The sequence below is a fragment of the Arachis ipaensis genome, chromosome B04 (assembly GCF_000816755.2).
Source record: "Arachis ipaensis cultivar K30076 chromosome B04, Araip1.1, whole genome shotgun sequence".
In the NCBI taxonomy this organism is placed as follows: Eukaryota; Viridiplantae; Streptophyta; class Magnoliopsida; order Fabales; family Fabaceae; genus Arachis; species Arachis ipaensis.
The window spans coordinates 84600612-84606355 of NC_029788.2; the positions used below are offsets into that span (position 1 = coordinate 84600612).

Sequence of the window (5744 nt, forward strand, 5' to 3'; positions counted from 1 at the left end):
ATAAACTAAATGGCTAAAATATGAACTAAAGATGCAAAATACAGAAAATAGAGTAAAAATACATAAAAGCAATGTATAAGTACTCAGAAAATAACAGTAAAAGGAAAATACAGAAAAATATCCAAAATAAAAGAAAAAGTATGTAGTGGTTCACCAAAATAAACGCCAGAGATGGCGATCTCCCCACACTTAAAAGGAAGCATCGTCCTCGATGCTCAATCAAGCCGGGTGTGAAGGAGTGTCATCACTGGGAGGGATGGTAGCGGGGGTCTCAGTGGTGGTGGTGGGCTGAGGGTCTGGCTGCTGTGGAGGAGGTACTGACTGGATCGGGATCTCAAGATCCGCAGCCTCAATCTGATGTGGGACCGCTGCCTGTGGTGCGGCTGGTGCTACCTCCTGGGGATGGGTCTCTGCCTCGGGCGCATCCGCCTCCTCCTTAGATGCCTCGGATGGTGTGTCGGGCTCGGAGGGGATGTCGCCGGATCGTATCATCAGCTTTAGGTGCTCATAGCGCCGTTTGTTGCGACGCTCCATCTGGTCAAGTCATCGGAACAAGCGGTGCACCAGATGATAGACGGGCTCTGTGGCAGGTGGAGGTGCAGTGGTGGTAGCAGGGGTAGGTGGCGCAGCAGTGGATGAAGAGGGTCCAGCAGACTATGGGGCTGACTCATCAGTAGCAGTAAATGGTGCTGGTCTGTGGCCCAGGGCTAAGAAGTTCCGGCTGTGCGGAATGAACTTCCTGCAATCCGCCGCTGGTGGTCTCTCATCGGCATCCTCCCATGGCACGTCAGCTCGACGGCCAAGCTGTGTAACTAGATATGAAAAGGGGAGGGTGCCTCGGACGTGGACCCTGGCCATATAGTGCCGAATAAAACGTGGCAGATAAAGGTCCTTACCCTCCAGCACACACCAAAGGAGGGTGATCATAGCAGCCGGGATCTTCGTCTCGTGAGTACTCGGCATCACATAATTACTCAAGATCTGATGCCATAACCGAGCCTCATCGTTCAAGTATGCTCTCTTGATCCCTCTAGGCATGGTAGTATCCTGACCCATCTCCCAAGGAACTATCGGGTCGAGAGCTATCCGTGCCTTCACGGCATCCCAATCAAACTTCATCTGGCGCATGTCCTCCTCAGCCTTTGAATAACCATCAGGCTGATTGGACTTGGCTGGGAGCCGGAGAATGTCCTCTAAGGCCTCCTCAGTGACCATAATTTCACTACAAGAAAAAGGCGCATTTGTAACAAAAAATATTGTTACAAAACGTCAAAATTTTGAAACAAAAGTTTTTTGTAACAAAAAAAGGGTCCATTCCAGTAAGTCCCGTTACAAAAAGTTTTTGTAACGAAAAATGGAACTGTTACAATTTAATACCATATTTTGTAATAATTTTTTCTGATACAAAAAACCAGAAGCTGTTACAAAAGTGGTAACAAATTTTGATCTTGAAGGTATTTTTCGTGACAGTCAATTTTTTTCCTATCAAAAAATTTTGTTACAAAATGTAACATGATTTTGTAACATTTTTTTTCTTTCGTTATGAAAGCAAATTAATTATTTTGTCACAACTTTTTTTATTACAAATTACATGCATAATTTACTAAATTATTTTTTAAATTAACTAATATATTAACGATTTTAATAAGCAAGTTTACGTGTATATAATATGCAAAAACATACATAAGTCAAACAAGATCCTTTTAGCTAAAATTGTCTTGAAACAAAATAACATTAGCTAGTGAGTACATTGATTAGTTCAACCAAAACATAAAAGTTCTAACATAAAAGTTCAACCAAAACATAAAACTTCTAATGTAGATTAGTGTCTCTATGCATCAAAACATTCTTGAGCCCTCAAGGTAGCATATGGTCACCATTTCAGCACTCCTGTAAATAAGAAAAACCGAAACAAAAAAGTTAGAAACAAGATATAACACTAATTATAATTTTTCCACTAAGATTTATCCAAAATGTTTAGAAAAATTTCGGCAAAACCTCCCCTAAAACTTGGATATTTCCACCGTCCACGGTTCCAACAAACACAACCAATTCACAACTTATGTCACAGCCATACCCAACCAAATTTATCAAACCAAATAATAGGACATTTGTCATTTTTCAACCATGACACAAGTAAAATATGATAAATAGATCCATATACAAATTAAAATATACTAATATAAAATGGGAATCATCTACGAAAATGTATTAAAACCATAAGCAACTTTAGGAGTACCTTTAAGGTCTAGTTTGTTTCATTGTCAAAGCGCGCTATGAGAGAGTTCACAACAGCTTGTTGAGCTTCCAATTGAGCTTTCACTCGAGCTTATTCTTCCTTTTGGCGTGTTTGTTGCTTTTTAAGTTTTTCTTTGAGCACATCTATTTTCTTTGTTAGCTCCTCACAGTCTTGCATTGCCTCTTGAAGTTGTACTTGAATCCTTAACTTAGATTTCTAAGCCTTTATGCCATAACCTAGCATCATAGTGACTATCACTTTCAAAGGGCTCTATGTAAACTAAATTCCAAAGCGGTTCTCTATAACTCCACAATACAAACTATCCTAATTCAATGCATTGTAAAAAACACAAAATCAATAACAAAATTGAATTAATATTTCTATGTTAATAATGATGATGTAGTTACCTAAAAACACAAAAATTTAAGAAAACAAAAAGTATCAAAATCACCAAAAAAATGCAAAAAATAGAATCAAAATAATAAGGCACTAGAGTAAAATAATCAGGCACCATAGAATTGTCAACTTTCTGATAAAACATAATTGAAACAATAGAAATTGAAAATGCCATCAGGATCCAAAAATTGACTACCGGTAGTAAATGCTCCGTGTGGTTCCAGAACCTTTTTCTGATTAATTATCAAAACGAAACATCAAATATTAAGTTTGGAGAAAGAGTCAAATGCACATTGCACTTCAGCATTAGGCCCATTGCCTGCATCAACAACTATATGGAAACCACCCAATGGCTTCTCTATCAGCAGACAATGCAATATAAAAGATTAGCAAATAGGATCAGAACATTCAAAAAAATGACAGAGGAAAAACTGTAAATGCTACAATAAAAATAATAACACATAATGTATCCCAATTAGAACTCCATTATTAACCACTTCATTTACCAAACAACTATTTATTATCATACCAATATCAAGACATACCTATGCTTCCCGCTGCTTTGCGAATTGCCTTTACTAGGTCATTTGTATATACATTCATGTAATCAACTTGCTTAATAGATGATGAAGCCTTTCTCTCAGAATTTGCTAAACTTTCAGCTGTAAATTGATTGTATATATCAGCAGCTCGCTCTAATACGTTTTTGATATCAGTCTTTCCAAGTCCACCAGCATTTGTGAAAAATTTGAATCCATTCCGGTTGAAGGGCAGATGACTCGCTGTTCACATATAGAGATGTTTCATAAACAATTGGTGAGTTAAACATTCAAAATTTCATTTTATCCATGAGAAATTATTTTTCAATTACCAAAACCAAACTAAACTAACATAAAAGTGTCTGTCAAAACCCATGGATGTTAATTATTAACAAACAGGAAATAGTAAAAATAATTCATGACCACCAATACAATAACAAGCTAGTAAGGAAAACCACTCAGTCTAACAGCTAAGGGTTAAGGCATAAATAGTAGTTCCTTGACATAGTATATCAGGTTTCATGGCTAAGTGATTTTGTTTGAACCCTCCTTTCAACATTCTCCAAGATTCATTATAGTTTCAAAAGAAGAACATGTGCAATACCAATCTCTACAGATAACTCAAAAGGGCTTTTGCATTGAAGAGCATGTTACAAACAAAATCTAAAGCTTTCAAACAACTATGATGTCTTACAGTTAGAATAGTGACATTCAGCTACAACCATTTTGAAAAAAAAATTGTTATAAAATATATTTACGTTTTCTGATAAACAAATAACTTATTACAAATAATGTTGATTTGTGACAAATTAATTTTTTGTTACAAAACAATTGGAGTTTTTGAAACAAAAAGATATTTTGTTACAAAATATTACGAATTTTTGCAACTTCTTTGTTTTTTGTTACAAAATATTATAATATTTCGTAACAAAACAAAGGTTCGTTACAAAAACTAACATAATTTGTAACAACAAAAGTTAGATTGTTACAAAATATTAGCATGTTTTGTAACAACTTGTAATCTTATTACAAAAAATTATTCTTTTGTAACAATTACTAATTATTATTACAAAAAATTATTTTTTTGTAACAATTTTAAATTTGATACAAAATTTTTGTTACAAATGTTCCATTTTCTTGTAGTGTTTGTTTTCCTCTCAGGTTCACTGCATCTAGGGTGGTGAGGTAGTAGTTGCAGTAGAATTCCCAGACCTAAGATGCGTTGACCTCTGTCAGTGTTCTCTCCAGAAAGAACCAGCCCCTTTGCTTAATTTGCTCAGTGGTGTACTGTTGGAGGGCTTCTGGAATCTTCAGAGTTCATTCCAGGTATAGATTTCTGGAGTTTGCAAAAGCCGGGTACTTCAACTCACAGTACCGATTTGCAAATTTTATAGGATCAGTTGCAGGGAGCAGCTAGTCAGCTTTTTCCTGCTGTGTGAAGTTCTTCTCCTGCCATGAAGAATCATGCATTAGAGCAATGATGGACTGGGATGAATCTCCTCTCTTGCGCTTGCTAGTAGCTTTGCCTTTTCCTTTCCTCTGTGAGGTAGACATCCTGAAAAACAGAAAAGCAGGATATGGATAAAAATAGGAAAGCAATTAGGCAATTAAATAAAGGAAGCTCAAAGCAGCAAGGGAGAAATAGAATAAGGAAAATGAGTAAATGAAATGTGATTGAATTTATGTTAAATGGAAAAATAATCAATATGCCATGTTTAGAAAGTTAGAGGAAAGTGAAAATAATCAGAAAAGAGATTAAAAGTGTTAGTATGGTTAGAATTTGAGAAAGAAATTAGTAAATTAAAATTAGTGAGTTAGTAAAGTGCGGGTTAAAGTAAGTGGCATAGAAAAATTTCATATAACAAGGATTCACAGGTAAGAATAGGAGTACTCATAATCGAACAAGGAAAACATGGTGATGCTGATTCGAATAGAAATAAAGAGAGTAAAAATTAGAATCAGTGAATCACAAATGCAGTTTATCAACCAGGAAAGCAAAGAGGATAAGAAAGTCTGCCATAGCATTCATGAAATGGTTTGGGTAAAGCAGAGTAAAATAGAGTTCAGAAATGCCAAACCAAAACATGAATGAAAAAAAAATTTTTAAAAATTTGGGCAGCATTCCGGCTAAAATTGGATTATCCCGGAAAATAAACAGCAATCATAGCAGTTCATATGAATTTAAAAACTAGCTGCAGAAACAGAAAAATTTAGAGTAACAAGCAGCAATTGCAAGAAATCATAACACATGAACGAGGTCACAGGAACAACAAAATTGCAGTTATGATAAAACATAAACAGGAATAGTGCAAGTAAACAGACCTAGATCCACTAACCAGAGCCTAAGCTACCTAACAACCTAAAAATCCACTACAGTATGCATATCTATCTATCCTAATGATGAACAGAAACGGAAAAAAAGTACAGAAAAAACGACGAACGGATAAAAAAGGGGTTGCGTTTTGCGGAACCTGGTAGGCGGAAAGGGTGGAACGGGGAAGAAAGTGGCTGCGGCGGCGTCCGGTGCGGTGGCGGGGCACGGTGTCGCGGTGGCGGCTGATGGGGGCAGT

The 5744-nt window shown here is 36.4% G+C and overlaps 1 long non-coding RNA gene across 1 annotated transcript in view; it reads right to left on the bottom strand.

Moving 5' to 3' along the window:
* LOC110270692 overlaps nt 1-3738 on the bottom strand; it is a 16926-nt gene extending 13188 nt beyond the window's left edge. Inside the window, exons 1-2 of the long non-coding RNA XR_002360334.1 lie at nt 3292-3738; nt 2381-2382 (exon numbers count right to left, since the gene is read on the bottom strand). This is a non-coding gene — a long non-coding RNA (uncharacterized LOC110270692). The remainder of the gene's footprint in view (nt 1-2380; nt 2383-3291) is intronic.